General features: G+C 41.7%; 1 long non-coding RNA gene across 1 annotated transcript; it reads left to right on the forward strand.

Annotated features, from left to right (window-relative positions):
- Positions 1-2,641: 2,641 nt before the first annotated feature.
- LOC121836013 lies at positions 2,642-9,414 on the forward strand. Its single transcript, XR_006077753.1, has 3 exons — positions 2,642-2,724; positions 9,161-9,233; positions 9,306-9,414. It is a non-coding gene; the product is annotated as an uncharacterized LOC121836013 (long non-coding RNA).
- The last annotated feature ends 281 nt before the right edge of the window (positions 9,415-9,695 follow it).

Genomic DNA, 9,695 nt, shown 5'->3' on the forward strand with positions numbered 1-9,695 from the left:
CACTTTCAAGACAGCCTGGTGGGTTTTGCGTACTTCGGGAAGCTGATTTGCTCCACCTACGGATTTTTGCGGCTCTTTCAACGTCAAAGCGCGGCTGCCGGAAAATATCGCTTATCGAATAAAGGGCGGGTGGAGGAATCCAAGAATTGCTAAAAATAAAAATAAACTCTCTAGCCCGAATTGGGACCGGGAAAGAAACTAACGAGCAAGAGATCTTTGTGTCGCGCTGTACAAGTCTGAAAAAAAAAGTAATTTTGATGTTGGCTTATTGTAGAAACACTGGCTTCACCACCACCAATGGCAAAAAAAAAAAAGCATTAGTGTTGTTGCGTGAAACAGACAATTTACTTGTTATAGCGAAACAATGCCTAGCCTGGTGATAAGCACAAGCGTATTTTTGCCCGTTTCTTAAAAATTGTAATGGACTACAATTACAAATTACCGAGCCTCAAATGTAATAAATTACCGTTGCAAATTACTTTCGCTGAAAAGTAACAAATTACTTTACTCGTTACGTTACAAATTACTCTCGTGTTGCTTTTTTCGTACACTTCTGAAAGAAAAGAATGGCAACAATATTAATGTTTTCAAAAATGTTCCGCGACACGACTTCCCATTTCTCACCCGCCCGCATTATGGTAGTCCCCTTAAAAATAAAATATTGCATTTTAAAGAAAGAATGTAGGAGCACTCCGTTCGGTCTGTAAGCTGACCAAGCAGCGAAAGCTGCAACCACACCCGCCATCCCGCTAGCTTACAGTGACCTAAAATGATCCCTGGAATTTTGCAAACAAAGCTAGAGGTGCGCATGCTCAATATCAATGCTTACTTCCGCTAGAAAATCCGGAAGACAATGCGTACTCGGCTCTGTCTTCTTCATGTTAGTTTTTCGCATATTTGTATATGCCTTGTACGTTTTTCTAGTGGTTCTAGTGACTGCAGGTCATACAAAGAATTGTGTTTTCGTTTCAGTTATTCTCCTCTTCACGATGTTTCCTATTTTGTTGAATTTTCTATCTGTATGCTGCTGAATCGCTTGATTATATTGCTCCAGTTTCTGTATTATATTCATATTTTTAAAAAGTAATGAGTAATTAAAGTAATTCGTTAGCAATATTTGTAACGTAATTACACTAGAAATTACTGCGACGAAATGTAACCAGTCAATTACTAACTTACGTGAAACAGTAACGAATTAACATGTAATTCGTCACTTGTAATGGATTACTTTCAACGTCTGCGTACAAGCATCGCTCCTAAAACAAAAATAAAACTTAAATCTAGATATTAAAAAAAATATATTCATAAAGCATTGTTCCACTCAATGAGGCGTTTATAAAAAAATAGCTCCATACTTTATTTAAAAACTTCTTCCCGACAACGAGACCTTGTTCAAAAATGTTATGAACTGCTATTATAGTACTGGTAGAGCGAGAAATTTCTTAGTGTATTCTCAACAATAGAGACACTTTTTGCCTTTTGTAGCACTATGTCCGTCTCAAGAGAATAATGCAGTTGCTCTCGCTGCAAAGGTCTATTCACGTGGTGCTTCTTTTTTGGGGAGTCTAGTGTCGCGAAACTTTGTTTCGCGAAGCAGATACGTCGTTTGAACGCGACTGAAGATAGCGCGCGCCTTCTAAAAAAGTAGCCGTCGCTTTTATCTTCTGGAGCGAGATTTTGCTGAAACACTGAAACCTCACCGAGGCCTGTCCGATGACAATGGCCGCTCACCATTGGTTTGACTCCTGACCCTCGAGGCGAAGCAAGCTTTTGGAGAAGCCTAATACAAGAAAAGTGCAGGAAAAAAAAAAAAAAAAAACTTGGTGGTAAGCGACACACGGCGGAGCGGTGGGTACGGGCGGTACGAGTTGGTGGCGCGGTGCAGATCTCTCAGCAGCCATCCTCCTGTTCTTTGACGTTCGCGATCTTTTGCCCGGTTTCGCAGTGCAAGTAAACCGAGTGAGCCAAATCCGACGAAGTTTATCGAGTGATATTAATAAAGCAGACTAACGGGCTTCACACTGTGCGCACTTCAAGTTATTTTGATGCCAAGCACCCGATATTCCCGGAGGAGATGACAAGGTTTGTCGAAATTTTTGTGAGTCAGTACGTCACAGATTTTGCGCGTGAGGCTTGACGTGTGAACAGGCCGATTGCGCGAAATCTCGTTTTCGCTAAACCGCTGCGCGTTGAAAAGATGCACCGTGTGAATAAACTTCTTGGAAGCAGAAGCATCTAGTGTGAGCCTTCTCTCATCTAAACTTTTTTTGAAAGTTATACATGTGTGTTGTTGTCCTCCCCTTCATTGGAATCTATTGTTTTTTTTTTGCAAAATAAAACTTTATAGTATATTAATTAAATCAATTAAAATAAATTATATAATGCATCACACATATATAAAGGGGGAAATCACCGGTTTTAAGCTCAGTTTGAATTTTAATATATTCCAGTTACCCTAATCAAACTTGGAATATTTTTATCCGGCTTCGTGGGAGCCATGGACAATGATAAAAAATGGTTTCTGGAAACGAAAATTTTTTATGTTAACTACATAGGATAACTGAATATTGGTGTCCACAGGCTTCTTAAAAAAACGCTCAACGAAAAATTGCTGAGGCCAGAAGACTGCGTCAAGATCTTCGACCACGTTTCCCAGCAAGGCGCGGGGGCGAGAAATATTACGATGGATTTTATCCGAAGGAACTGGCCTTCTATGTTCTTCATGTACGTATCGCATGTTTTTGAGTTAGCCTGGATAATAGTATCAGGCTGAGGCTGCAACGCTTCCAACATATATCTTCAATGGCAACTCAAGAAAAGAAGGGTATGGCTTATTGCGTTCTCACTTCGTATCTCATGATTCGACCGTTGACCTTTTTATCGGCTTATGCCACAATATCATTGGCTGCGGAGTGATCATTTGGGGACTTTCCACGCCTTGCATTTCCTGAGTATTCAGTGACCCCAGACTGAATTCGGCGACAACGTTTCTGGGCAATGCAGTTGAAAGGTACTGGCACGCGTGCCCTCCCCCAGATTGAGCACTGATTAGAGCTGGGCGCGTTTCTCGTCTTTTCAGAAATAAAAAAAAAAAGTGTCCCCAAACATAAGAGAAAAGTACATCGGTAATTTAACCCCATGTTATAAAAAAAAAATATTTGTTTAAATTTTGATTTAGCAACAAACTTCGTGTAAGGCCCATCGAGATATTTTGAGCTGGCGAAAATCAGTTGTCTGCGTGAAAGAGATGCTGAAATGAAATTTGTAGCTCACAAAACAAGGCTGGAGCGATAGGCAAGACGCTGAGAAACCCCAAAATATCAGTTAAACAGCGTTATCTCTACCGGAAGGCCCTATTTTTGGAAAAGAAGTGCGCGATTGAACACGAACGACGAGCGCGACGAGACGTTTGACGTCGCTATCCTCATTCCCCCTCCTTTTCGCTTCGTCCCCTCGAGCAGGTGAACCGAAATGAGGAGAAGTAAAGCCACTTCCTTTCATTCTCAACCCTCCGAAGAGAGTCGTGACGTTACATTCCTCGCTTTTGGTTTAGCATCCGAATGCCGAATCAAAATTTGAAGTTCAAAAACAAGGCCGCAGAAGCGTTGAACGGGGCTGTACGAACGCCAAAACATCACTCATACTTCGATATCTCAAACGGATGGCAGTATTTTTGGAAAAGAAGGGCGCGATCAAGCGAGAAATGTGACGTCATGATTTTTTTAACAGTTGAGGATGAGGGGAAGTGGCCTTGCTTCTTTCTTCTCTTCGGTTCGCCTGCTTGAGGGGATAAAGCGAAGAGGAGGGGAAATGAAAATTACGACGTTACATGTCTTCGTTGGGCTCTTCGGCTGTGTTCAATCGTGCCCTTCTTTTCCAAAAATACGGCCATTCGTTAGATATAGCGCTGCATGAGTGACTGTATGAGTGGCTAATGTATAGGCGGGACGGTGCTTCGCAGCGTCTCGCCTATCACCCCAGCTTTGTTTTGTGAGCTCCACATTTCGATTCGGCATCCCTTTAAAGGTATGGTGCACCGAAATTTGAATTTCAGAAAAAACAATGCTGGGAGTTGTAGGCAGGCCGCTACAATCCCTCAGTACTTATCGTAAGCCGATATTTCAAATGGACGGCCGTATTTTGGAAAAAAGAGGTCGAGATTGAACCAGGCCGACGAGGCGCGTGACCGTGAAGATGACTAGTTTCCTCCTCTCTTCGCTTTGCCCCCTCAAGGCGGCGACGCGGAGAAGATGCGAGGCCGTTCCCTCTTCTTCGCGGAGAAATATGACGCGAACATTTCTGTCAAATGCGCCTCCTTTTCTTGAAAAATGCGGTCATCCGTTCGAGATATCTCTGCGTGAGTGATCTTTTGGTGTTTGTAGCATCCCCTTCCACGCTTTTGCCGCGTATTTTGTGGAATCCAAATTTCGGTTCAGCATCCCTTTAGGTCATTACTTCGAACTCTTTTTGTTCACGTGCCGCCCCTTTTTTGAAACGCACGGCGCAAGAGCACAAATATGCAGCTAACCTCGCCACCCCGTCGTCTCCTTCCGCACGATAAAGACTGTTTGCTATTGCTAGCGGTACCATGGCAACAAAGAGTCTTCTTCATGGAGGAACGTGCGAATGCAGCTTCTGAAGCCAGCAACGGGAGCTGCCATCTTCCGAATGTCGTCTGCTAACGTGAACGCCCCAACAATAGCCAGATTCGGACGCACCGTTGTGGATGTCGATGCTGAGAAAGGAAAGCGATCACTGGTGAACCCTTGGAACCTTTGGTGGTGCCGACGAGTCTTGGTGCACGCTCGGGCCTGAGCTTATATTAATGGGTGGTTTCATTTGAAATCGAACAAGCTTGTCGGGGTGGCTCTTTCGATTTTTTTAAAATATATGTGATTTCCCTATTTATGGAAAGAGCAAAACCGCTTTTCAAAATTTTGTAAAAAAATATTTCGCTTCACAAAAAATTATTGAGTGGAGCAGGGTGAAAATCTGTTTTTAACTCCGTGATTTTTCTACCCAGTTCTGTACGCTGGTATGAATACGGGAAGCATACAAAACTCACAGTAATTTTTTGTGCTCTTTTATGATTTTCGGACTATTTTTTAGTTCAAAGTAAAATACTTTTGTAGTTTTGTTTATTGAGGTAAAAAATGCCAAACATCGTCTCTTTGACAAAACGGTGACATCTTCAGAGCCTTGTAACTCATGAGTTATTATATTTGTCACTTGTTAAATACTATGCGGGTGTATCCCTATATATAGGCTATCGACGGGCATAAGTTTTGTTTTATTTTCACGGAATGTTTTATATAAAATTTGAAATATCGTCGAAAACGAAATTAACCGATATTTTGAACTCACTTTATCAAAAAAGGCCATTTTTTATTTCGTTCAAATGTTTTATTATTGCTGCCGATTATAAAAACTTTCAATTGGCTTGATGCGATTTGCCCCCTTTTTTGTTGTATCTTCTCTAGAAGTGATCCAAATCGCTCCTACGTGACAATGCGGTGACAACTTCAGAGCCTTGTAACTCATGAGTTATTATATCTGTCGCTCACCAAATACTATGCGGGTGTAGCCCTATACATGGAATATCGACGGGCATAAGTTTAGTTTATTTTATTTTCACTGAATTTTTTATATAAAATTTGAAATATCGTCGAAAATGAAATTAATTGATATTTTCAACCCACTTTATCCAAAAAGGCCGTTTATTACTTTGTTCAATCTTTTTATTATTGCTGCCGATCATATGAACTTTCAATTGGCTTGATGCGATTTCCCCCTTTCCTTGTTGTATCTTCTCAAGAAGTGATCGAAATCGCTCCCACGTTCTCTGAACGGCCAAACGCAGTTTCCGCAGGTCTGCGTCGCTGCAAAGACTATACTGCTTATCTGTGTGTTCAAATGCAGCGGGTAAATTCATTTCGATTGAGAACACTCGTGCTTGGCTACATTGTATTTTATTAATTTTTAATGATGGCAACTGACATTCCTTAGTCTGATATTTAGCGGTGCAGCGGATGTTCCATTATCCGATGTTTAAAGCCAGGGCACAAAGGGCGGAGAAAACAGAACGAGCGCTTCATGTAGCCAGACCGGGGTTATATACCTGTACAATCTTTGCATTAAGTTCGGTGCGACAAAGTGGAGAAACTAAAAATCTACAGAGACATTAAGTGACTGCTTTCGCTGCCTTCTTATGCATGTGGGAATCCTTGCTTCTTGGCATCAGAGATATCGATCCAGTCTTGAACAAAACCCAACACTTTTATTTTTAACTGCACACACTCGTTCAAACAAAAGGGCCACCGTCTCAGGTTCTAGCTTTGGCTCCAGTTTTCGTTCTGTCCGTCTCGACTTACCACGCTGTTGAACTTCTCGGGTGCATCCGACCGCTGCGGTACAAAGTTCAGCTCGCCCCCGCGCTCGATCATCTCCACAGGCAAGCCGATGCCGTTGTCAAAAAGTTCCAATATTGCGTTGCTTGTGAACTGGACTATTTAAAGCACAACAACATATTGTAACGTAGAAAATTAGGTCGTACCCCGAACCTCCACCACTTTTGTCACGAAGAAATTAAGGACTTCTCTTCTTCGTTGAGGAAACGATTACTGATGTTAACAAATCACAACTGTTTATTTAAGAGATAGGATATAAAATCTTTTACAACAGATATGGCCAATTTGTCAATAAATGTTGGGGTGAATAATCCTAACCTCTGGCGACTTCCCCTGCCGTCCTCCGAGACCGCACTTTCAGCGGGTGCCCCGACCACAGCCAAACTCGACAAACAAGGATCCACACAAAGGCGGGCGAGCCGAACTCCTCCACAGCCGTAAGGGGTCCCAAGTTTGCGAGTTATCGGTCCCAAGTTTGCGAGCTAGCGGGCGGAAGACTCCACAGCCGAAGTGGGTCGGACGTACAGGTTGGCCTCCAGAGGCAGGGAGATGTCCAGGGCTTGGTATCCGGGAGCCAAGTGCCTTACGGCCCCTCGGTGGCCTCTTATTACAAGTGCATCCTAAATATATCAGCGTTAATTAATAAAAGTGACTATTTATCGCCAATTGGTGTTTGTGTTCTGTAAAAAATTGTCTTCGCTTCAAGTAAACTCAGTCCGTTTTCCTCACTTTTTTTCTGCAAACTGCTTTTCCTTCTTAAAGAGGGTCATGTGATATTACATATTTTTATATCCACGCTGACAATAAAGAACAGACGATTACATGGTTATTTGATCGCACGCGACAAGACACATCATAGATTGGCGCCCGTGCCGGATGCTTCCCTGGGTGTAACGAAGATTGGCCTATAGCGCGAAGGGCCGGGCATGCTGTACGTGCCTTACAAGCTGTGTATAGCACAAACAGATATATGACCCCGGTCTGGCTACATGAAGAACTCGTTCCGTTTTCTCCGGCTTTTGTGCCCTGGCTTTAAACATCGGATAATGGAACATACGCTGCACCGCTAAATATCAGACTAAGGACTGTCTATTGCAATCATTAAACATTAATAAAATACAATGTAGCCAAGCACGACTGTTAATTCTCAGTCAAAATGAATTTAACCGCTGCATTTGAACGCACAGATAAGCAGTATAGTCTTTGCAGCGAAGCCAACCTGCGGAAACTGCGTTTGGCCGTTCAGAGAACGTGGGAGCGATTTCGATAACTTCTTGAGAAGATACAACAAGAAAAAGGGGAAATCGCATTAAGCCAATTGAAATTTCATATGATAGGCAGCAATAATAAAAAAATTGAAACCAAATAATAAATGGCCTTTTTGGATAAAGTGGGTTGAAAATATCAATTAATTTCATTTTCGACGATATTTCAAATTTTTTATTAAAAAATCAGTGAAAATCAAATAAACTAAAATTATTCCCGTCGATATTCCATGTATAGGGCTACACCAGCATAGTATTTGGTGAGCGACAAATATAATAACTCATGAGTTACAAGGCTCTGACGTTGTCACCGCATTGTCACGTGGGAGCGATTTCGATCACTTCTAGAGAAGATACAACAAAAAAAAAAAAAAAAGGGGGAATTCGCATCAAGCCAATTGAAAGTTTATATAATCGGCAGCAATAATAAAAAAATTGAACAAAATAAAAAGTGGCCTTTTTTGATAAAGTGAGTTCAAAATATCGGTTAATTTCATTTTCGACGATATTTCCAATTTTATATAAAAAATTCAGTGAAAATAAAATAAAAAAAACTTATGCCCGTCGATAGCCCATGTACAGGAATACACACGCATAGTATTTAATAAGTGACAAATATAATAAATCATGAGTTACAAGGCTCTGAAGATGTCACCTGATCGTCAAAAAGACGATGTTTGGCATTTTTTACCTTAATAAGCAAAACTACAAAAGTATTTTCCTTTGAACTAAAAAATAGTCCGAATAACATACAAGAACACAAAAAATTACTGTGAGTTTTGTATGCTTCCCGTTTTCATACCAGCGTACACAACTGGGTAGAAAAATCACGGAGTAAAAAACAGATTTTCACCCTGCTCCACTCAATAATTTTTTGTGAAGCAAAATATTCTTAAAAAAAATTTGGAAAGCGGTTTTCTTCTTTCCGGAAATGGGGCGAATGCATATATTTGAAAAAAAGTCAAAAGACCCACCCTGACAAGCGTGTTCGATTTCAAATGAAACCACCCTAATGTTTTCCTGAGTGAAGTGAGAGGCGACCGCGCATAGCGCGGTGTGTTTGGCAACCTAGCTTGGAGCCCAAGCTAGAATTGCCGCGTTGGTAGCAGATGGCACTTGGGAGATGGCGCGGCTGTAGCTGGCTTCAGATGCTGCGTTCGCATGCGCGCCTGGTGACATTTGGTGACTGAAGTTTGTATATAAAAAGAAGGTGGACTATCAAGATCAGGTGCCGACTTGGGCTCCTTCGGTTTGCTTTTTAATTGTCTGAACGCGAATGAGAAGAGTTAGAAATAAGGACTTAACGCAGATGACTGAGTGTCTAGAGCGCGTAGTAATTTCAAACCAAAGCACCTAACACCAGAAGCACCAAAAGCCTTACACCAAAAACACGTTGTTTTGGACATCTGACGACTGTTTTCTCCCCTTGCAACATGGGGCTAAATTATCACTCTGGCAGGAACAACACTCTTGGCCTCTTTGTTTCAGGTGGAAGGATAAATTCCTGGAAATTCTCATCCAAATGTCATCCAGAATATTGGATGAGAAAGAATTCAACGAAGTGAGTTCGGAACGAACGTGATGCGAATCAACAGGTAACTCTAGGCTTTAAAACACGCGTCCTGTTTTTCAGATGAGAAGCCTATACTACAACTTCAACGACACAATGGCGGAAGTTACCTGGGCGTTCCAGCAGTCAAGTCACAACGTCATCTCAAACTCAGCATGGATGAACTCTCAATATAAAGACATACAGAAGTGGCTCCAAGCTAATATCACCTAGCGCTTGTGGTGTGAATAAACTCTCGCACCTGCGCCCGAGTAAATGACATCGATCATTTCAGTGTCATTGATTATATTTCTGAAATAAGTACCACGCATTATTTTTTTTAGTACAGGGAATCGCATTTTTTTTATGGCGTATTCCACATTCAGTAAAGCAGCTAATCTGTGTGCCCACTTCAACCAGCCGAGGACATTTTCTTTTTGGGGAACGAACAGGATCTTTCAGTAAGACTGGACT

The sequence above is a fragment of the Ixodes scapularis genome, unplaced genomic scaffold, assembly GCF_016920785.2.
Source record: "Ixodes scapularis isolate PalLabHiFi unplaced genomic scaffold, ASM1692078v2 PGA_scaffold0__279_contigs__length_252992795, whole genome shotgun sequence".
NCBI lineage: Eukaryota > Metazoa > Arthropoda > Arachnida > Ixodida > Ixodidae > Ixodes > Ixodes scapularis.